Genomic DNA, 24,415 nt, shown 5'->3' on the forward strand with positions numbered 1-24,415 from the left:
ATTTGGACAAAATTTGTTGAGATTTTTTTATGGAGTTGTTGAAGAAAAAATGATTCACATTGTTTAAGGTGATAGCAGCAAGGCATTTAAATAAAAATGTATTCCAGTAACCAAAATCACTGCCCAACATCATCCTTGTTTCAGAAAGTCTGATTAGTTAACATATTCCATCACCTTGGGAAGAAAGCTGAGGTAAGCGGCTTAATTTATAGCTGGATGGAACAAACTTATTTAAAAATTCTCACTATGTTATTATGAATCATGTAGGCCTATTAAACTAATTGCTAAGTAAATTTAAGCAGTATTACAGTAGAATTCAGTGAATTTATCATCAATCTAAAGAGATCTTTGGTGGTCTCATGCTGCCCCCCACAGATATGTCTCAGAACATTCATTATGCCATAATTACAAAGTCTCTTTGAAGAAGCTAAAAATCCCAAGACTCCTCTCATCAATTATTTTCACCTGTTAATTCATTTTGTGTGAGGTAATAACCTCAGCATAATAGCAAATGTGCAAGTACTCCGATTTTGCAATTAAAAGCAGCAGGGCTCCTATTTTGATCATACAGACTGTGACATCCATCATAGAAAACAATTTGGGCCTAGCGGGATGACAGATGCCACACTGATGGCTCTACTAACTAACTGCCTGTCCTGAAAAAAAATGGTCCAGTTTCAGCCTGCAGCTGCAAGCTATCTGATAGCTTCTGACCAGTCAGCAGGGGAAAGCCTGCAGTGACTAAATTACTGAAAGGTAATTTTACTTCACAAAATGAGGATTTCTGAGCCATATACGTATGCATTCCAGTGGCTGGTGTAATTTGGAAACAAATAGTCCTTTTCATTTGAAAATGACTGGAATCACTGCCAGTGTTCAGAGAGCATTGTTTCTCAGCCTTTTACATGAAAAATACAATGTAATACTCATTATTTCTCCCCTTTCACATCTTATTAGACACAGAAGGCAAGGTGGTTATCTCTGCTTTCTTTAGCTAAATCCGCACAAGTAGGATTTCTCCCAACCTCTGGACAGGTGCCTAAATAATAGAAGAATGCTCATTTTAGCCTTTCAGTTTGTATCAAGGCTGAGTGAGCTCTGTCTTGGGAATGATACCACCACCACCAAGCCTTAAAGTGATATGCCCTCATCTCCCACTCCACTATAAACAATGAAATAAAAATGCACTCATAGCCTGCTCATTAGCTTAAGAACTGATTAATCAAGGAAATAATTTGATGTTTTATTTAATGACAGAAAATATGTTGTCCTGGCTGGGGGGAGAAATGCATGTATTTTAAAAGGATCTCAGTAAATTTATTTTAGTCAATAAAATATGATGTGATGCTTTTCTATTGAAACAATTAATATTGAAATACTGTATATCCTGAGTAAATAAGTCAAGTGACTGGGGGTGTTACTTGATGACATGACATCAAACATGTTTCCAGTTATCTAAAATTCAATATTCCAATAAGATCTGATCATTTTGTATCCGGTAAATCTGAAGTCTGGTGGCTAGATTGTGGAAGATGGGCCCTGAGATATGCTAACAAGTACAGATGCAAACTTCAAAGAAAAACAATCTTATTGAAAATTACTATGTATTGTAAGGATTATGTTTTCAGATTTCATCACCGTGAGGCAGAGCAACAAAACATCAGCAGAGGGAAAAAGGTTAAGTATAGCATGAACTTTCCTGACTGCTATGCACATTAGGATTAGATAGCCCTGTTTATGACATCCACAGACTACAATGCTTACCATTTTATATTTCCCTCCCTCTCTGCAGACAAAGAGCCATGCTTTGTTTCTTGGACAGGAAGGGAAGGGGAAATCTACTGTTTCTTATGCCATCATATTACACTCATAAACCCTGTCAGCAAAAAAGGATATATGGATAGAGAGAGGCAAGGATGTACAGGTAGTAAAATAGATTATAATACCACAAAAGATACCTGCTTTTCATTGTCTCTTCCACTTGTATTCAGGTATCTGTATTGCTCTAAAACATATTGGAAGTTAGTCTTATACCTGTCTCACCCCTGGGTAAGGAAGGGCCTTCCATTTTTTTCAGGTAAACTGATCTGTTGAGATTTCAGTAGAGTGTTTCAAGATATGAAAAGGAATCTATGCTAAGCAGCTCTAGAAGTCACAACACCACATAAGATCTTTTTATCGGGTTATACAGTGATAAAAAACAAACAAAAAAGATTAATCAAAACAACCAAATTAGAATTACCCATCTTAGATCTTCTTTAATGCAATGCCAATAGTACTTGCCCTTTATGTACATGTTCCTACAGTAACTAATGTTCAGTGGCCATCAACAAATTATGACTCGTGACAGTTTTGCTGCTGCAGTATTAAGCCCAAAGTCCTATGGAGAAAATATATGGTTTTTATTACCAAATTGTTCTTGTTTACAATTCTAATATCCTCTTCATTATCTACTTTTCCAGACATTTTAGGCAGTTCTGAAGACCTAGGGCAGCACTAGTCCTGTCATAAAGAGAAATTAATGTTGTTAAAGATGGCCTAGCTGCCCTCTGGGACAGCTGAAGATGTGAAAATATAAGGTTCTGTTTTAAAAATGAAAATGATTAAAGGCACAGGCACCTTGCTTTTAGTGCAGCCACTAAAACTTTTAATAAAATACTTCAGCACAAAAAAGCCGCTTTACTTGTTCCTACTGTAAGTCTTTAAAAAAAAGACAACTTTGTTCTGTAAGAAGAGGCTTGCTTTAAGGACTAATAAGCGTAAAAAGGACCTCATCATTATAAAGAACCTATTCGTCTCAGCAACAGCTCACTTAATAAAGACTGGATGATAGAAAAAGCAGTAGAGCTGTCTCCAAATAGCCAGTAAGCTAATTAGGTGCATTGTAACAGGTAGCCCTTACAAAAACTGACAGGCTTAAGACAGCATGCCGTAAATACTTAAGAACATTGTAGCAGACGTACAGTACTTATTGTATCCTCTTCAAGGCTGTTGCTGCTGCTGCAATTTTATAAGCTTCTGCACCTGAAGCCTTTAAAGAAGCTGAGAATGGGTTTTGGTAGGAAAAAAATATAAACCAGCTGAAGACTTTGTGAGTTTTTAGGGGCCTCAGACCAAAAAGACCTTTCAGAAGAAATCGTTCAGCTATCTGGAAGAAAATGGCAGGAAACACAAAAAGGGAGAGCATAACCTTTGTCCTAGCAGGGATGGAAGAATATCAGTCAGAACTTCACCTGCATAATCTTGCCCACCTCAGTCATTTTGTACCGGTTAAATGAAGGTTACAGAATTTGCTCTGAAGACAAAAAGTCCCTTTCCCCTCAACAAATATTGTTGAAGTAAAAAAGCAAGTTTGTCTTTGCCCCAGTGAGATGTATTCAGGTGACTCTCCGTCTTCAAGGTTTTTATATTTGGGGGCAGTCAGATCTTATAACTATGACTTTCTCCTGCACCTTGGATTTTCTAGCAATAATCTCATGTAATTAATGATATACAGGAGCCATGACGAGAACTTCTACATCCCTTAAATATCATGGTAGTCCTGCAGGGGGAGCCACAAGTAATCCAGCCACACAGAGAGGCTTAGGCCCCACTGTATGCTGTAGTGCACATGGGCCGGTGCACTGTATGGTAATAGGGAGGTGGCCCAATTGACCAACTCTCTCCTCTGCCAGTGGTGCAGAGGGGTAGGAGCCATTATTCGAGCCTGTAAGCTGAAGCAGCAGCTAGGAGGGTGGGTACTGGAGGCAGTGTTAAAGCCCCATGCCCTGGCACTGAGCATCTCTGTGCACGCGGGGGAGATGTTAATTTGTCCCTTAATCAAACATTTTTATTCAAAATGCCATGGATAGATCCACAAAGATTATTTTAACTTGTCACCAAATTGAATTAGTAACTGCTAGTTTGTGGATGGGCCAGGTATTTTTCATCCCACAATACTTCAGGCAGGCAGCTTTAAAATTCCATCTATCTGGTAGGGTGAATTTTATTGAATAACACCAAGTTCCTGAGGGATTATATTTAATATTTGAGAGTGAAGATGTGGGCTTTGCAAATCCATAGCATCATTCCCAGGGGTACTGACTCATGAGGACAATGCTTTGGAGCCAGAAAACATGATTCAGAAGCTCTGGAACATGATACTAGTTGTAACACTTCCAAAGATATTACCTTACACTGGTAATATTGAAAATGTGTCCACAGCAATGTGCAGTTAATGGGTATTTTAAGACTTAATACCTGGTTCTAATTTGTAATTATGTGTGCATTCACAGATTGGTAGATATATTTGTGTCAAGTAAAATAGCAAAATCATTAGGATGAATCTACTCAATATTACATACAAAAATACATTAAAAGTATAGTATTCAGGCTGCAAAGTCAACCACTCAAAATTAGGAAATGTCAATATTAAGGTTACATGTGCAACCTTAATTCAGCTACCTTGTGTGCATGCCTTAGGATCCAGTGTTTGATACATGATCACATACCATTTGTTCCACAGGACCTCACCTCATTCAGTGCACAGGAAGGATGGTGTTCAATTATTGAGCATCTAAGCCTTATTTAGTGCACATTATTCTAACTATGCTATGAAGACAGAATTATTAATGTTCTCATATATTTTTTCTGTATCACTCATGACTATAGTATCCAAGTGCTTCATAAACATTAATGAATCTACCTTCACAAAGTCTCTGGGAGGTGAATTGGTGGTATTATCCCCATTTTAGAGATGGGGATCTGAAGCACAGAGAGATTAAGGTCAGAAGTGTGTGCCAACTTTGAGTTACCAATCTGAAATGCCTAGGACCTGATTTTTCAGAGCACTTACCACGGAGTAGTCCTTTATATATTAATGCACAGCTCCCATTGACTAGAGATGCATTTGTGAGTTCTCAGCACTTCTGCAAAGCAGGCCCCAGGATCTCAAGTCAGGCTCCCAGAAAATGAGGAACACACAAATAGTGACCACCTGTGAACAGTTTGGTTTAAGAAACTTGCATAGCTTCACTGTGGCACAGATAGGGATACAGTCTAATTCTCCAGGACAGCATTCAACTGCTTTAACCAGGGGACCCTCTATGTTCTTTGTGGAATTCCCTCCCTTATTCACTACAAACACTAGCCTCTTTTATCACACAGCCTTGAGTCACCCCCAGAGCAGGTCCCTCTTTTTCACTAAATGATGTGATTTCAGGGGTATTTGTTAACAGTAGAGGAACTGGACAAATTGGAGGATTGGGCTAAAAAGAAATCTGATGAGATTCTACAAGGACAAGTGCAGAGTCCTGCACTTCAGATGGAAGAATCCCATGCACTTCTACAGGCTGGGGACCAACTGGCTAAGTGACAGTTCTGCAGAAAAGGACCCTGGGATTACAGTGGATGAGAAGCTGGATATGAGTCAACAGTGTGCCCTTGTTGCCAAGAAGGCTAACGGCATATTGGGCTGCATTAGTAGGAGCATTGCCAGCAGATTGAGGGCAGTGATTATTACCCTCTATTTGGCACTGGGGAGGACACATCTGGAGTACTACATCCAGTTTTGGGCCCTCCACTACAGAAAGGCTGTGGATAAATTGGGAGAGTTCAGTGGAGGGCAACAAAAATGATTAGAAGTCTGGGGCACATGACTTATGAGGAGAGGCTGAGAGAACTGGGCTTATTTAGTCTGTAGAAGAGAAGAGTGAGGGGGGAATTTGACAGCAGTCTTCAACTACCTGAAAGTGGGTTCCAAAGAGGATGGAGCTAAATTGTTCTCAGTGGTGGCAGATGGCAGAACAAGGAGCGATGGTCTCATGTTGAAGTGGGGGAGGTTTAGGTTGGATATTAGGAAAAACCATTTCACTCAAGGGTGGTGAAGCACTGGAACGAGTTACCTAGGGAGGTGGTGGAATCTCCATTCTTAGAGGTTTTTAAGGCCCAGCTTGACAAACCCCTGGCTGGGATGATTTAGTCGGGGTTGTTCCTGATTTGAGCAGTGGATTGGCTAGGTGACCTCTAGAGGTCTCTTCCAATCTTAATCTTCTATGATTCACCATACTATGAATGGTGAGACAGAAATTTTGGGTTCAATTCCAGGTTCTGGAGGGGAATCTTCTCTAGTGGGCACAGATTACACTGGTCTACAATTTTTGAGAAGTCGTCTGCTTCAGAGATCAAATGTGATATTTATTATGTGTTTTGATGTGCTGAATTCAAATATGACAATTAAAACAACTGACTGGCTCTGTTTCTAAGATATTTAAGTTTTTACATTTTATGTCTATGTATACTGTGTAGATAGTAGAGTTTTAATCATAAATTGTAAACCTAGGTCTTTTCATGTGTTTATGGTTGCTTTACATGATAATATTTCACCTGTCCTGTTTATGTAACACTTTAAAAATTAGCAAAAGGGTTCTATAAATCAAATTTATTATGAAACAAAAGGCAAAAAACTATTATGTACATAGTTTAGTCCTATTCAGTGTCTACTCGGCGCTTCTTGGCTTGTCTCTTGTATTCATTAAATGGAGCATCTCTTGTCACTGTCCAGCAATAGTCTGCAAGCATTGATGGGCTCCATTTGCCCTGATAGCCTGCCAGGAGATTCCACTGCTGTAGTCTGGAGCCCAACAGCTCTGCTTTACTCTTGGGTAGTTCCAAATCCCTGACAAGGTCATTCAGTTCACATTGTGTTATGAGGTGTGGTTCAGAGGAGGAGGATGAGAGAAAATGTGGGTCCTGTGACATTGATGGTTCAGGCCAGAAGTTTCATCCTCTTCCTCTTCCTCATCTGACTCAAGTGAGAATGATTCTGGTGCATCAGGAACCGGCAGTCCTTCTCCGTGGGGTACTGGGCGTATAGCTGATGGAATGTTTGGATAATGCACAGTCCACTTTTTCTTCTTTGACACACCTTTCCCAACTGGAGGCACCATGCAGAAGTAACAATTGCTGGTATGATCTGTTGGCTCTCTCCAAATCATTGGCACTGCAAAAGGCATAGATTTCCTTTTCCTGTTCAACCACTGGCAAAGATTTGTTGCACAAGTGTTGCAGCATATGTGTGGGGCCCACCTCTTGTCCTGATCTCCAATTTTGCAGCCAAAAGAAAGGTGATAGGCTTTCTTAACCATAGTGGTTATGCTGTGCTTTTGTGATGCAGAAGTCACTTCATCACAAACATAGCAGAAGTTATCTGCACTGTTCACACAAGTACGAGGCATCTCTGCTCACTTTGGCTAAACAGAAATGTGTCCCTTTGCAAAATCAAACACTGACAAATAAGAGAGCACAACACTGTATGATTTCTAGAGCTGATATAGGGCAATTTGTTCAGCAGAGTGATGTAAGCTTCGTTATGACTGCATCATCCATGACTCCTAGGAATAACATGATGCAATTCATATCATGTATGATGCAATACCAGCTTCAGATTGCAGCATTCATTGTTTTGCCTCAAAAGCAAGTACTGTCCAAAGCCAGTCATAGATTTATTCATAGATCCAGTCAAAGATGTATATTAGTCATTTCTGGTTTAAATTGAGATCCCTTCCCTTTATAACTCACTTATCCTCCGCCATTCCCAAGTCAACGGTCGTATATACTGACCCAATAGCATATCTTGAAAACTAGAGCCAATCAACAATTTTAAGCATCATTTTCGTTCTCAGTGACCCAGAATTAGTAAAGTTGGACTACATTTATTTCAGAAGCATTTTGGCTGTAGAGCAGTGTTATCTGTCCATTTTCCATTAGTTTGACTCCTTTTCTCCTATCCCCTTCAACCTGTCCCTATCCCAGGCCTATTTCTTCCCCATCCTGGATCCTTGTCTTAGTACCATTCTCCTCATCTACTTAGTCCCACTCTCCACTCCTCAGTCTTCTCATGCCAAGTCCTCTTTTGCAACCAGTTCTAGTCTACCTCTCTTGACTCAATGTCTAATTCCCAACCTTTCCCACACGAGCTCCTAGTCATTGCCCCATGTCCCCACACCAAGCCCCAGCCTTTTGTGCAACCAGTTCCAGCCCTCTACCCCGACCCAATCAGTCCCAGTCTGTCCTATCCTTAGCCCCCAGTCTCCTTGCCCATTTATTCCCAGTATTCTCCCCCCATCTTCCAGTCCCAATCTCCTTGCCAGTGCGCCCTCAACACCCAATCAGAGTTTCTCTCCCCTCGTTGAGTCCCAGTCTCACCAGAATCCTTGCCCCAGTCTACTCCTTTCCCTCCCCCTGGTCTGGCTTTTGTTCCTTCTGCATTCAAAGCAGGCACCTTCCTCTTTCACGCTACCTGGGTGCCAGAAAGGAGTCAGGCCATATCCTATGCCTGGCCCTGGAGGAGAGCGGAGCGACAATTACTAGAAAAGTCCTTCTGAGTACCCCAAGCCCTGGGCTGTAGCATGCTCACTTGTGCCAGCAGGATGGAATGTGGTCAGTATCTATAGGGATCATGCATATCCAGTCCAGTCAGATGTAGGAGTTGTGAAGTGATGGAGCATGTTTAGTTGCTCTGCCTGTTCTGATGCCCCTTTCTGTCTTTCACTCATGCTGCAGCCCCTCTCATGCTCCATGAGTTGCAGTGCTTCCTCTTTGTGAGCCAGGATGCTCCCTCTTTGTGGTTTGGTCTTCCAGTCAGGTCACTAAGGGTATGTCTATGCTGCAATAAAACACCTGCAACTGGCCCATGGCTGCTGACTCAGGCTCACGGATTGTGTGGCTATAACACTGTAGTGTTGATGCCCAGGCTTTGGATGGAGCCCGGGCTCTGGAATCCTGCAAGGGAGGAGCCCAAGCCCCATAAGCCTGAGTCAGCTGACATGAGCCAGCCACAGATGTTTTATTGCAATGTGGACACACTCTATGTGTTTTCCCCCTTCCAGAGTATGAAAACCTCACTGGACTGGCTGGCATTCCCAGCAGTCCTCAAATTTAAGGCAATGTCACTTCTGCAGTGTCTGGTAGGGGAACCCTAGACCACCTGCTACTCCGAGTTCTAGCTCAGGGACCCTCAAATCAGCAGCCAAACCTTTCTGCCCTGAGCCTTTTCCCACTCCACCTCTGTCAGGCTCCACTCTGGGTAAACCCTTCCTTCAGGGCCAGGATCCCAGGCCTTCTGCTCTCCTGCTAGATTTCCTCCTTTCCCTTTTTAAGCCTGGAGAATGATGATAGGCTTCCACATCACAGCCCCCTTTCTGCTGCACATTTCCTGGCTTTATACTAGCCCCACTTGCTCCTACTCAGCTGGGCTCCATCTCTAATCAGTGCTTGCTCATCAAACCTAATTCTCCCTCAGGTTTGGCCTATCAGCTTACTTATCCCCTCCTGAGCCATGTTAACCCTTCCTTAGCTAGTGTGGGTTGAACTTCCCATCACAGTCACCAGCACAAGGGCAATGCAACATCTTTCAATTATACTTCACTGTCTGTGCATGTTGTAACTGGTTGCTTCAAAGTATGCACAACAATGCCAAGAGTCCTGTGAGCGTGCAAAATGACACCACTTGCTCATATTCAGTGGCAATGCTTGCCTGATTTGCTAGGATTGCTGTGGCTTTTTCACACTGGTAATACTAGCAAGATGATCATCACAAAGCTATTTGTGAACATTAATGAATTTTATGCCACCAAACTCAGTCGGGTAGATATGTATTATTATTCCTCTTTTATAAATGGAGAAACTGAGGGAGAAAGGTCAAATGACTTTTCCAAGAAGTCTGTGGCAGAGCTAAGTCTATCTCTGATACACAGGAAGTGTTAAGGTGTGAGCATCAGAAGCTGAGGAATACACATCACATTCACATGATTAGCAAAGTGAGTAGAGATGCCTGGCAAATGTGGCTAGGCTAGAGGAAGAGGCCATCTGCCCTCCAGCTTAAAACACTCAGGATGGGTATGCTCACTTTCTAGGATTTAATGGAAAAAATATGGGATTCCACTGGTAGGCAAGATAGTATTTCTACATTCCCAAGGGTATAATAATCAAAGACTCTGTATCCTAATTTGTAAACTCTGTTTTATAAGTTTGCAATGCTGAGTTCAAATTCTGTTTAGCTTGTTCATTTATTAAAATGTCAGTACCTTTGTGCATGGATACAAATAGAAATTGACTAATTCTTACTACTTTTGTAGAGCAAACAATACAGCTTGTATGCAAAGCAAAAAGATATAGAGCACTGTTATGTGTCCGAATTAAGCCATCTCACAAAAGGTTCTGCTGTTTAAATGATCAAGTTAAACTGAGATATAATTAAGGTGAATTCAATACCCCAAACTCGATTTCATATATCCACACATGGAAACTCTGAATTGAGGTATGGAGCCAAGTTATCCTAACACTAGGTTCAATTCATGCCTTTTAGGCACAGCCCCACATTGTGGGTTGTTGGAGCTGCATTGCTTCAGTGGCAGCTCTGGGAGAAATTCTGCATCCACTGCAATCCTTTTGGGGTTTTCTTATACCATAAGGGTCCAATGAGGGACCAGCCAGGATCGGCACTAGGGGTTTTAGTGCCCTAGGCGCATGGCAATTTCACCGCCCCCCACCCTGGTCCCGCGGCTCCGGTGGAGCTGCTGCAGTCGTGCCTGTGGAGGGTCTGCTGGTCAGCGGCTCTGGTGGAGCTGCCACAGTGATGCCTGCGGGAGGTCCACCGGAGCCGCGCGCGCAGCCGACCGTCCGCAGGCACGACTGCGGCAGTTCCACCGGAGCCGCGGACCAGCGGACTCTCCACAGGCACGACTGCAGCAGCTCCACCGGAGCCGCCTGCCGCCCCCTCCGGCAAAATGCCGCCCACCAATAAGCCTGGAGCCCTAAGCGATTGCCTAGGCCGCCTAAATGGAAGAGCCGGCCCTGAGACCAGCCCCTTTGCTCCGCAGAGTGCAAGGACTGTAACTATGTAGTTTCTTGCACCCTATCCACCCTTTCGGAATCTACGACCTGATTCAAATCCCATTGAAGTCAATAGGAATCTTTTCCACTTAGTTCAATGAACTATTGATCAAGCTCTCATGTAGTAGCTAGGCAAAATCTGACCATTTGTTAGGCCATTTTCTGATCTCAGATCACCCACAAAGCTGTGCTGCAGGGTGATATTCAATATGCATTTTTAACATGCAGAGCACATGTCCGAAAAATGTATTTACCCTATAGACTAAAGTGGCCCTTAATTGAACTCTCTTATATACCATTTTTTGTTTTAAATATAAAAGTGTATTTATGTTACAGAGGGAAGGCATCTCAGACACCTACTGAATACAAAGTAGTCATGTGAAAATACTATCCCCATATGTGTTTTCTTTGTTAACACTATTTGGTGCTGATTTTCAACTTTAAAACAAAACAAAACAAAAGGGAGGTGGTTGGGGGGAGGTTGACAATAAAAATCCACAGATATAAAAGAGCAGCAAATCCAGATGCTCTCTATGAAATCAGATAAAAATAGAGAAATCAATTAAATAAATATAATTCACAAAGCTCCACAGACAGCATAAACAACAAGCAAACAATGTCTCTTGTTAGTCCATGAAAGGAGAACTTTTTGCCCTCAACAATCACACACTGGGATTTCTAGATATTTTGTATTTCTTACTGAAATATATAACTGAGAGATAACAGTATGTATTTTTCCTGGTCACTAATACACTTCTTCAGTACACTGTGAAGCATGAAACCCCTAAAGACTATAATATTTGTTTTAAGATACCATTTCAAATGGTGAAAAATAATTTACTTTCCCAGTACATCTTACATGAATATATCATATCCTAATAGTTAATATATTAATAATTTATTTATCTACATGAGATCTAGCAATAACTGATGATGTCACACCAAGTTTTGTGGGTGATTTAAATATTACTGTGATATCAGAACACAACTGTACAATCAGAGTAAATTAAAAAAAGAAAACAATACTTTAATATAAAATATACCCTGAGTTTGTGTGAATGTTGATAGGGAAACCCCTCCCCCCTTGACCCTACCTTACCCAAGGCCCCAGGCTTTTTGCTGAGAATAGAGTAAGAGTAGGCCCAAAAGCCATTAGCTAAGAGCAAGAGTTTTAACTTTTGCTAAACTTGTTTTTCTGTACAAAGGGCATGCTGAGGCAGAAAGATGTGGTCAGGGCCCCAAAAAGAGGAACTAGAATTGGATAAAGGGGAACCAGAATATCTGTTAAGTTACAAAAGCTGAGCCTGCTGTCAAGACTACAGAAAAGGTGCTAGAACGGTCAAACAACAGACTTGACTGGCAAAGACAATAACAGGAAAAGCCACAGATGGAGAATTAATTGGTCAGCTTGCTTATCATCAACATTATATTCCAAATAAGGCAAATAACATGTATAACCAGCATGCTATGTTTTGCGGTTTTAACCTTTATAAGCTTGGTAAAATTTGTAATATGTAGAGCAGCCAGCCTCTTGTGTGGGGTCTATGCTGTCTCTCCCTGCATATATGCTTGTATGAAATAAAAGAGCCTTGGGCTGTCTGATCTAAAATCAACGGCGTGGTCAATTTTCCACAACAATGTGAATACAAATAGCTACCTACGTGCAGTAATTGTGCACACACTTTTTTGTGTGTGTGACTGTGGCCCTCAATGTCCAAAGTCAAAATCACAATGTGTATATTGTGTTCTCTTGAGATATAGATACTATTGCACTTAAAAAAAATCCGTAAAATTTCTCTCAGATACATGGTCTGGTGTCTTTTCTCATCTATTTAGATGACTAATACAATATGGGTAACTTCCACCAAAATTAGTGGGGCTTACTGTTGTGTTAATCTAGTGAACAATATAACCTTTCATAAACCTTGCTACCTATGGACTTAGATTGTTACTTTACAATCTAGCCTGAGTAAGTGGCAGCAAACAGGTGCAGCCAAAGCTTTGTCCAGTCCCTTCTCTATCCTAATCCCTCATATCTACCTGCACAAGGGGTGAAGTAGTGGCTCTGTGGTGCCTATTCCCCCCTCCCCATCCCACTGCAATTTATGGTATGTGTAGCACGCACAAGAGAGAAAGGGGATACCTGATGCCCTTGTGCCGCTGCACACAGATTGTGACAATCAAGCCCTATATACAGACTTTAAAAATTGTTCTGTTTGTTTCATAAAGAAGGATAGAAAATTAAAGTATTACACTTATAAATGTAATACTGTGACACAAACCAGCAACGGCCAGTAAATTCCAAATACCAGTCTACATTCTGCCTTTAACCACACTTAGTTTTATCGTTTCCCCCATATGGCACCTACAACTGAGAGCTCAAACTAGGTGTTATTTCATTCCCATCAAATATCCCAAACCATTGTTCCCATGTGACCTTTGGCCAGGACTTCATAAAGACATTAATTAAGGATTTAGAGCCTGATCCTGCAAGGTGCTGAATGCCTTCAAATCCCCTTGACTTCAGTAGGAGTTGATATGCTCAGCAGCTACCAGGAGTCACACAGAGCCTTGCAGAATTGGTCCCAGAGTGTCAACATTATGGTAGCTTTGGCTACCCTGGTTCTTTTGTTTGCTGGTCTGTGTCACAACCTTAACATCTTTAAATGCAATTCTGGGCATACACATTTACCATAAAAGCTAACCATTTCATTCCCTTTTTATTGCTCTCACTGTTAGAACTCTTACAGCTGGCTCTGGATCCCGGGTGTATTAAATCATATTAAAAGCCACTCTTCCCTCTTTACTTTAACATTTGCTCTTTTCCATTGTAAAAGATACTGCAGAGCAGTAGAACTTTGAACCAAGATGTCAAAAAGCTTCCTAAATTAGCAATGGGCACTGTATGACTAAATATCAGCTTATTTGTTCCCCCATTTGAATTTGCCTGAGGTCTGCAGTACAGAACAGGAAAAGGTGTTTTAGGAATTGTATTGAGAGGATAATTGGAAAAGGTTCATACCATTCAATCACTTGTTAAAAGGCCAAAATTTGGAGTTGAACCTGATCTGCTGCTTTCTCACTTGTCTGACTTTAATTGTAAAGACAAACCCTTTGTAAAGGATTGCAGAGGGGCGCTCAAACATTTAAAGTGTGGTTCCACTGTACCTGAGGACTTACATCTGATTCAAGATGAGAAGGGAGAAGAGGAATACAAGCTTAAAGCAAAGATAAAAATAAGTTTGAAACAAGCATTCTGGAAGAGAGAGAAACAAGTTTGTCGTGACCTTGCCACAGGGAAGAGAGCAGGTTTACCAGAGATTTCCAAGAAGCCTAAAACAAAGGATATTTTGATATTGTGATCCATTTGCTTCTTTAACCCGCCCTAATTTTAAGTGAGTCAATCCTGATTATACTGTTTACAAAGGATGAAGTTTCCTATCATCTTAAAATGTTATCAGTCCATAAAACTAGATTGTTTTAAGATATTTTTATTTCTGCAAAATAGCATACTTAGCTTTATAGCAGCCACTGTTGCACAGCTCTGTGATGTACAACCACAATAAAAAGCAGGAAGAATCACTATTCCACATCTCTTCAATACCAGACTTTAAGTAACAGGGCAGAGAGAGAGAGAGAAGGAAGAAAACTTCTCATTTATCCATATGCTACTGGCTGAGTTTTCTGTTGACTTGGATTAATCGGTTACAGTTGTTGCATAGAAGCCAAAGGAAAAAAAAATCATCTCTCTAACTAGACTTTCCTCCTCATTTCTGATAACCAAAGTAGGCTGCCTTGCCAACAGCAGTAACACATAAAGTTCAGTTTCTTTCTATAGTGAGATAAGAGGATCTTAACCGGTGACTGTGAGCACAGCATTTCCTATTTCACGCTCACTGCATAAAACTTTGGTTAACTCTCTTCATATGTCATGGACTCTTTAACATGAAAGCTGCCAACCCTCCCCCTCTGGTTATCTAATTCTTTTAGGACTTTTTTTAATAGGACACTAAAATGGTTCTGCAGTAATGTGTAACATTTTTCTTCCACACTTATAACCAGAGATGTGTTCACGACACCTGCAGATTCCAGCCCTCTTATCTATCAGCTCGCCAGACCTTTTGCCTGCTCTTCAGAACTACTGCATCCATGGAGATGACACTTCTGAAAAAGCAGTTTGTAGAAGGAGACATAGCCCTGTCTTCATGTGTAGTTAGCTGGAGTGGTAGCTGCCTACCTTCCTGGGGTTCTCCCTGTCCTTGGTACTTGCAGTTTTATATGGCTAGAAATGTAGCAGGTATAGAAATTTATTTTGCCATGGAAGTGATTAATGCCAGTTCCTGGTCTGATTAATGCCAACCTTGTAAGGATTCTCATCATTTTAGTTCCCATACTTCCCTCCCTCTAGACAAGATTTGAGATATGATTAAAGCATTTCACCATGGCTATGGGCACGGACTGGATTTTACACCCACCTCCAGCCATGCTGACCCCATGAATACAACAGTTTCCCATCCTTCCTCCTCAAAAAAATAATCATATTTTTTCAAGATCATCAAAACTAATTCACCATGTAAACGTACCTCATCCATTTATACCTATAACTGTTGTATCTGCATGTATATTCTCTGTACATACCATTTATATAGACAGAAAGATAGATAAAGCTATCTATTTACAGATTCGTCATATTCCACTTGGTTATGTCTTTGGTCAAGGTAATACTGACCTCAATATTGGCCTAGCATTGTCTCTTCACTGACAACAGATTATGCTATAATAAATTAGTCATGTTTTTGTGTTGTGCCTCTAGCTATAATAAGGATACATGCATTATGGTATCACTCTGCCTCTGAGAACAATTTCAATATACGATATAGCTTACACAATAGTCTAGCTAAATAAACAATGAACCAGTCATGAGATATTAAAAAACAGTGCGAGCTCCCAAGGGTGAAGCTAAGTGATAGGAAAGGAAAAAACAAACAAAACATTATCCAGATTTGCAAGCAACAATAAGGAAGCCATTTTGACATACCTCATAATGCTGCTTCATGCCGGTCCCCACAGTCCTAGAGGCCCCAACTGAGCAAAGCACTTAAGGACACACTTACCTTGCTTTGGTGAATAAGCATGGGATTATTTGTGTGCTTATAGTCAAGCCTGGGCTTAATTAAATTCTTTGCTGAATCAGGGCTTCAGAACGTGGCTATTTTTAGTAAGTACCTGTACAGTTCAAAGATCTTCACTATACTTCAGGACCAGTGCTTGGAGACTGGCACACCAAATGATGGTAAGACTAAAACCAGCACAGAAGGGCAACGGAGTTATCTGAGAAACAGAGCCGTCTTGATAGCAGGAATCTGCTGGTCAACTTATTACATGGAAGGTGTACAATTGGAGGTGCCCCACTCACTCAGGCTAGCTTGGCTCTTCAACTCTCCATGGGAATCAGATCAGCAATTCATTCAGTGCACAGGATGGACTGAATGTGTGGCCCTGGGGCCCTATTTACTGCATACCACTTAAAACCTGCCTTGAATACAGAATTAACAATTTCCTCATGGGTTTTTCTATGACACATCACCAGAGTATCTGAGTGCATCACAAACATTAATGAATTTATCTTTACAAATACCAGTGAGAATAACTGATATTATTATACCCATTTTACAGATAGAGAACAGAATCACAGACATTAAGGCCAAAATGTCAAATGTCAAGTGTCCACTAACTTTGGGTGCCCAATGTAAGATGCCTAAGGTCTGTTTTTTTAAGGTACTCAACCTTTTTATAGCACTTTCAAAGCACAGCTCCTGCAACTTCAGTTGCAGTTCTGAACGCTCAACATTTCTACAAATCAAGCATAGGTGTCCCAAGTTGGGGACACAGAAAATGAGGAACATACAGTTAGTGGCCAACTGTAAAAAGCTTTGTTTAAATGACTTGCCCAACATCACACAGGAACCCTGGCAGAGACATGGGATAGAATCCAATTCTCCAAGAGGGCATTCTTAGCCATATGACAACCCTTTTCTCTTCTGGAACTCCTCTGCCTCATTCACTTCATATCTTGCAAAAAGTGAGGCAGAAGTTCCCTGTGGGGCCTACCCTAGAGGGGGAAGAGAGACACATTTTGCCAGTGGGTTTCACAGATGTTCACTAACAGCAGAGGAATGTGGAGACTCTGGAATCTTCTGCCCCAAGCCTTGTCTTCCTCTGTTTATATCTTTGCCCTGACCATCCAGCTTTTCCTGTCCCTGAACCCCTCTGCTCCTCCCTCCAACACTGGCTCCTGACCTTGTGCCCATTAGCACCTATCCCCCGCACCAGCTCCTGTCCCTGTCCTCTAGGGTGACCAATTTTATAGGGACAGTCCCAATTTTGGGGGCTTTTTCCTTATATTGGCACCTATTACCCCCCGCCCCCTGCCCTGATTTTTTACACTTGCTATCTGGTCACCCTATCCTCCTCTGCTCTTACCTATTCCCCAAACCCCAGTTCCTACTGTCGCTATGCTCCTCTGTTCCTATCTCCCTTCTAACCCTGTCTTCTGTCTCTGCCTCCCCAACTCCTGTCCTTGTCCCACTCAGCTCCCATTGCCAGTGTCTCTTGACTCCTGTCCCTGTATCTATTTGCTCCTAATCTCCCCCACCCCAAGCTGTTGTCCTTATGCCTCTGCTCCTATCTTCATCATCAACTCCTGTCCCTCTCTGTTCCTATCCACAAACCCCAGATCCTATCCTCCCCTTTTCTGCTCCTTGCCTCTTTGCATTCAAACAAGTCAAGCTGTTTTCTTCTTCTCCATGCTGCCTAGGCTGCAGTAGGGAGAGTATAGATAGCCCAGGAGATGGAGTTTCCTTGCTCTTAGTGCTACTGCCTGGCAACACACCAGCCCACAGCAGTAGAAGGAGCAATTGCAGGGTATGTTCTACTCAGCTATGGAGCCTGGGATATAGTGTGCTCAGTTGCTCTGTGAGTAGTGGCACACATACTGTCAGTGGGTAGGAACTGTGCTGGGATGAAGCATGCTCAGAGCAGACAGAATCTTTGGATAATTTTAGCCATCAGCCTTTATCAAACTTCTACTGAGCATGTGCCAGTTGTGACTTTTAAAAGCTTATAAATTTTGGTCTATTTGGGATGGATTTTCACAGAGAAAGCAAAAACTATATCCTGACACCTGGGCATGTACCATGTCAAATGTCAAGTTCCTGATGTAAAACATGGAGGCATTAGAGACTGTCAGTGGAAAGATATTAATAATTTCTAACATGGAAAAAAACAACACATTTTCCGTGAAAATGGCCCAATCCTTTTCGTAGCTGAAACTTTATAAAAATATTGGACCTGAGGCAGACATCTGGCTTGGGAAAATTCACTCCAAACAGATTAAGCCTAACAAAGTAATACAGGTCTTATAATGGAAACATATTAGGCAACCTTAACTACAGGCATCATTACCAGAATTGCCTATAATAATATATAGTAATTGTATCATATATTAAAGACTGCATAAGAAAAAGATTGCAAATGTTAAAACACATCACTTTTTCCAAGAACTGTGAAGCAGTCTCTGATGTCTAACTTGAGTCTGAAATAGCTTGTAAGTGACAATCAGAATACACACTAGAGCCCTTCAGGAGACTTTCTGTAATGATTAGTATTAACCTGACTTGTGACATAAATAAGTGAATGTGGTTATAATGATATAATTCATCAGGGAAGCACTATCAGTGGTGATATATCCCCACAAATTCCCCAGCCATTTACCTTTTAGAAAGCCAGGCTTGCTCTCTGAGCAGAAGTGGCATGTGCATCTTCATGCATGTTTTAATATATTACATTAGCACAGTATACAAAATACTTGTAAGATGTCTGTTCTTACAGTCAGTGAGGTGAATTAATACATTATTTAAAGGTAGCTCATGACCCTTGCACGTCTTTCATATCTAATGTAAAAATGACCAAATTATTCCTTCCCAGCTCTCCGCCTTCTTCTACCTAGTTATATTTATGGCTTTGTCTGGCCTGAGAAATAGGAATAAAAAATGCACAAGGAACAGTAGAGACAAGGACATGATGATAATTATTGTAATTATATGTATGAATTCATAAACAGAAAGTGTGCTATATTTGCGAGAAATGTTGCTAAGAATGTGAATGCTAATGACATGGCCCTATGCATGGCTGGCTGTGGAGTCAGTTGCATCTTTTAGCTGCCTTAGAAATCCTCCTCTCAGGTACAATAACTGGTTTCCTTGGAATATTGATTTCCAACTTTTCATTTAGCACCTAGGTGGAGCACATACATTTGAAAGAGTTACAAATCCCTGTTTCTTCTTGCCTGGCTCTTCCTTGCCCATGAATGTTTTCTGTGCACAACATCAGACCCACTGGACTTTGTTTTCACCCTGAAATCATATTGTGTTTAAATCTGATTGTGCCCAGCTGAGTCAGGTGGCACAATGCTGACTGTGACTGACTAGTTAGCATGAATAGCCAACATGAACCTAAACAAGACATGTTCTTGTTTACACTGCCTGAAGGCTCATAGTCAGCATCATGTCAGCTGACTGAACTCTTCACATTCATATCTGAACACCAAACGCACAACCTCTCCTGCACATACTTTCAGGCTGGGGGACACAACAATGTCCCTAACCCATGTTTGAGCCTGTGGCAAAGGGGAGGGTAGGAGATGCCAAATCCAGACCTATAAAGCTCAGTAGTACCACTGTTCCTGCCAGTGTGACCATCTAACAGCTAATGAGTGGAGACTCCTCATCACCTGAAAGACAGAGGCAGTACCATATTCAGCCAGAAGAGAGAGCCAGAAAGAACACTCCAACTTCCCCCTCCCCCCTCCTAATGATTGCAGCCATATGTCCTCTCCACTGTCCTCCTGGAAGACGTGGGAAGAGGTACAGCAACCTGCAACTATCCCTTTCCCATATGAAGAGAAAGTTACTACTAGGAAGGGGTCAGACACCTACTGTTAAAAAGAATGGACACACAGAGTGGGAAGGAAGTGAGAGCATGTGGGGATACATAGGGGCACAGAGGACACTGGATAGAATGTGAAGCACAGGATGGAACTGCTTTGACGTAGGATACTATATATATACATGGGCTCACAGGCTCAGTCATCCACATCCACACACATATACATGGACACACAAACTTTTATGGTTTAAATTTAAGACATAGTACCCTTGGCAGGCTTTCAGCCCACTCTAGCTTCTGTGTCAAGATGACTTCACTTCCCCATTCCTCTCCAGCCTTGTGTTGTAGCAGCACCTACATTAAACACAAGAAGATTTCCTAGTGAAGATAAGCTCAGTGTGGAGGAACTATCCAGGAACCCTTCTCTGACCAGAACGTGGTTCAGCAGTTCTCACCTTCCTCCCTCAAGTAAAGAAATTGGAATTTGCTGCCTGCAGCCTTCCTGAATTTCCACTCCCAAGTGTCCATTCCCCTTGCTTATCATCCTCTGCGCTTTCCCCCCACAAGCATCCTCTCTTCAAACCCACTTCCCCCAGGTCCTTCACACCCACCTCTACCAACACCAGGACTGCCAACCTCAAATGATAAAAATATCATAAGTCATGCCCCCAAAATCATAAGATTTAAATTAAAATGTTTGTGAGTCTTGCCTTTGCCTTCTGGTTTGCTTCATGTTTTCAAGGTTTTCTCTGTATTCAAGAGAGCGAGAAAATATACGCTAATGAAAGCTAAGATTCTTATGGAATATCTTGATTCCAGCAGCTGGAGCTTTAAGAAATCATGAGGGTTGGAAAGATTAGAAGCCTATCAGCAGGCAGAAGAAAGGGTTAGCATCCCCTCTCCAGCTTTAAGACACAGGGCTGAGTTGGCAATAGTGTGAAGATGCAACAGTCCATGGGAATTCTCTGCAGAGACTCTACCTCCAAGTCCAAGAGCGTGCGCTCCACCTCTGGGAATGACCAGCTCTGCAGGAATGAAGACAATGGCCTCACCTCTTCTGAATCCCTTTTGGAGTCACTAATATGCTGGGGTTGCTAGCTAGTTGTTTTGGTGCTCAGGATTCTGCAGGTACTGAGATGGTGCCCGACCCTACTAAAGGACGCTCCCTTAGTTTTGCACTTATTCATGGATCAGGCACAATCTGGCCTGAAATGAAGATTAGATTCTGAATATTCCAAACATCATTTTCTGAATAGGTTCCTATATATAACACACTGTGCAATTTCCAGCTTGGTGCTGAATTTAGCACTGGTGTACCTGTGAACAATGAGTCAGCTTAGCCACAGAATTGAGGTTCAATGTACCACAGAATACCCAGGATTATAAAATGGTGGACTGGAAGCTTCACTCATTATCTATTACTTTTTATGACACAATATTTTAAATCACTATGGATCTTCCTAGAGCATTATTTGCTCAAGCCAATGCCCATGACCCCAGAATGCACTACATACCAGAATAAAAAGCACAGATTTTCTTTGACCAAAAAACTGAACAGAAGCAAAAAAGAATGAAGATACGAGTATGACAGCCTGGAAATAGGAGCATTACCAAGCAAGGACTGCAGGATAAAGTCTTATATAAATATGATTGTGGTATGAATTGATTAATATTATATTTTGATAATATATTAATAATTAATATTGCCTTTTAAAATATACATGCTGAGAAAATATGTAAAAGTGAATTCATAGAAAAACAATCATCTAAGCTTGCAACAAACTATTCATGGGGACCGTAGGCTTCCTCTGTAAAGGGCATTTTGAGGGTTAAGTTGGTCAGGAAGATAGATTTGTGATTTGCATTGTGCACTTCTGCCAAATGCAAATGTAAAAATACAATGGGATGCAATTTTCATGAGTGATATAGACTGTATGACAAAATTCCTTTTCAGTGACTAAATAGCTGCTCAATAAATAATCTTGCTAAAGGAAGGAATGTATTGTTTTTAAAAGCGAGGTGTGTGAAAGCTTCTATTGTACTAGATTTCTCCCACCCTCTTATCCCCCCCCCCTTTTTTACAACACAGTTATAAAGTGGAAAAAAATAATTAATGGTTTGGGATTTCTGAAGCCTTGACATCAAAAAAATCTTGCAGAAACTGGCTTGTCTCCATCAACAAAAATTAAATTTTAGAGGAACCTAACGGAAAATTTAAACCTTTCATTATGGGAAACAATAAGCACTATTGAAATGTCTGTCTTGCCACAAATAGATTATCTAATATTTCACTTGGTAAGGAATGGATGATTACACTCCTTCAAAAGCTGATAAACTCTTCCCAAATTTAGCTGCTCTCACAGGCTTACAAAAGTACCTTTTATCAAGCAACTAATAAAAAGGAAAAAGGAAACACTTTTTATACAGCTTACATAATGAACCTGGGGAACTCATTGTGACAGGATGATACTGAGGCCAAGAAATTAGTAGAACTCAAAACAAGGATGAGTTATTTATACAGATAATGAGAATATTCAATGTTAACTTCAATAGGATAAAAAAATGAATAGGGCTATGTACTCTCATGCTTCAAGACATAAGCCAATAATTAACTGATGTTTATTAGGAAGAAACTAACTGATGGTTATTAGGAAGAAACTCCCTTTATGAGAAGATTATTTCATAATTGTCTATTATGGTATCTCTTGCATCTTCCTTTGAAGCACCTGATGCTGACCACTGTCAGAGACAGTGTACTGTACTAGATGGACCCCAACTGGGATCTGGTATGTCATTTCCTGTTACTGAAAAGCTCCTTACCTTTGAGATTAGTTATATGTAGGAGCAAATGCAATATACTGTACATTAGAAACAGGAGCCTGGAGTCTCCAAAGGGATAAGGGGTGGAAGTATTTTTCCTTTTTTACTATTACTCAGGCTCTGATCCTGTCATAACATATTTCCCAGATTTGGACCTTAGCGTTCAAAATATGGGTGTTAGCATGAAAACCTCCAAGCTTAGTTACCAGCTTGGACCTGGTAAAGCTGCCACCACCCACAAAATTAGAGTGTTTTGGGGCACTCTGGTCCCCCCAAAAACCTTCCCTGGGGACCCCAAAGACCCAAATTCCTTGAGTCTTACAACAAAGGGGAATAAACCATTTCCCCCCCCTTCTCCCTTCCAGGTGTTCCCTCCCTGGGTTCCTGGAGAGATACACAGAAGCAAGCTCCGTGAATCTAAACAGAGGGACTCCACCCTCCCCGTTTCCAGTCCTGGAAACACAAGCGCTTCCCTCTTCACCCAGAGGGTGTGCAAAGTCAGGCTTAGTAAATCTAACACAAAGAGATTTTCCCCCTGACTTCTTCCTCCCACCAACTCCCTGGTGAGTTGCAGACTTAATTCCCTGGAATTCCCACTAAAGAAAAACTCCAACACGTCTAAAAAGGAAAGCTTTATAAGAAGAAAGATAAATACATAAAAATGGTCTCTCTGTATTAAGGTGACAAATACAGGGTCAATTGCTTAAAAGAAATATGAATAAACAGCCTTATCCACAAAGAATACAATTTAACACATTCCAGCAACTACCCACAGGTAAATACAAAAAACAAACCTATGGTCTTCCTATCTTTGTACTTACAACTTGGAAACAGAAGATTAGAAAGCTGGAGATAGAAAAATCACTCTCATAGCCGAGAGGGTCAGACACAAGACAAAGAACAAAGAACTCACACCCAAAACTTCCCTCCACTCAGATTTGAAAAAGTCTTGTTTCCTGATTGGTCCTCTGGTCAGGTGTTTCAGGTTACTCCTTTCCAGGTGAAAGAGACATTAACCCTTAGCTATCTGTTTATGACAGATCCTGCTTTCATTTGAAGTCTTTGTGAGATTGGTCATTGGCATCAATTGGAACAGGATGGAGCCTCGGACCTTATATGGGCAAAATTCCAGAGTATGACATGGGTCAAAACTAAAGTCCATTCAAGTAAATGGAAGGACTTCCGCTGACTGCAATAGACTTTGAATCAAGCCTTCTGAGACTATCTAGAAATTGCTGTTTGTTTTTTCTCTGCTTTCAAATTTAAACAAATAGCTGTTTATACCTATTTAAAAATTTTAAAAAATCTTGATGGACAGAAAACTGGCATCACATGAATACTGAATCAGGTGATCATCACATATGTGATGACTTTCTAGAAAAGAAACAAACATTTGGGGCTGATATTTCATTTTAAAAGTAGATGTTGGTAATTAACACTATAAAGATTTCTTACAATTCAAAATTAAATAATGAAAAAAAATTCTCTCTCCTTTAATGAATACACCCCATGGGTCACAAAAGACACAGCAATAAACCTAGATCCCTGCCTTCTTTTCCTGTAATCGCGGACTACTTAGGACATGAACGTGTGACTGACATCAGTTAGCATGATAATATTTTATTCTTTTAAAAAAGTCAGATAAGAAGTGTAGAATCTTAAATAAAACTCTCTCAATATTGTCTCACAGGCATGTCAGCTTACCTTCTCCCTGCTTGCATATGCTTTTAGAAAATATGCAAGCAGAACATGAGTGCAAGAACCACATGTTCTAATG

At 41.0% G+C, this 24,415-nt stretch overlaps 1 long non-coding RNA gene across 1 annotated transcript; it reads right to left on the reverse strand.

The window, feature by feature from the left end:
* Positions 1-5,898: 5,898 nt before the first annotated feature.
* On the reverse strand, positions 5,899-24,415 carry LOC115645205. The gene is made up of 3 exons (XR_003998681.1): positions 24,405-24,415; positions 6,224-6,230; positions 5,899-6,045 (listed from the first exon to the last, which is right to left on the reverse strand). It is a non-coding gene; the product is annotated as an uncharacterized LOC115645205 (long non-coding RNA).

This window comes from Gopherus evgoodei, chromosome 2 (genome assembly GCF_007399415.2).
Source record: "Gopherus evgoodei ecotype Sinaloan lineage chromosome 2, rGopEvg1_v1.p, whole genome shotgun sequence".
In the NCBI taxonomy this organism is placed as follows: Eukaryota; Metazoa; Chordata; order Testudines; family Testudinidae; genus Gopherus; species Gopherus evgoodei.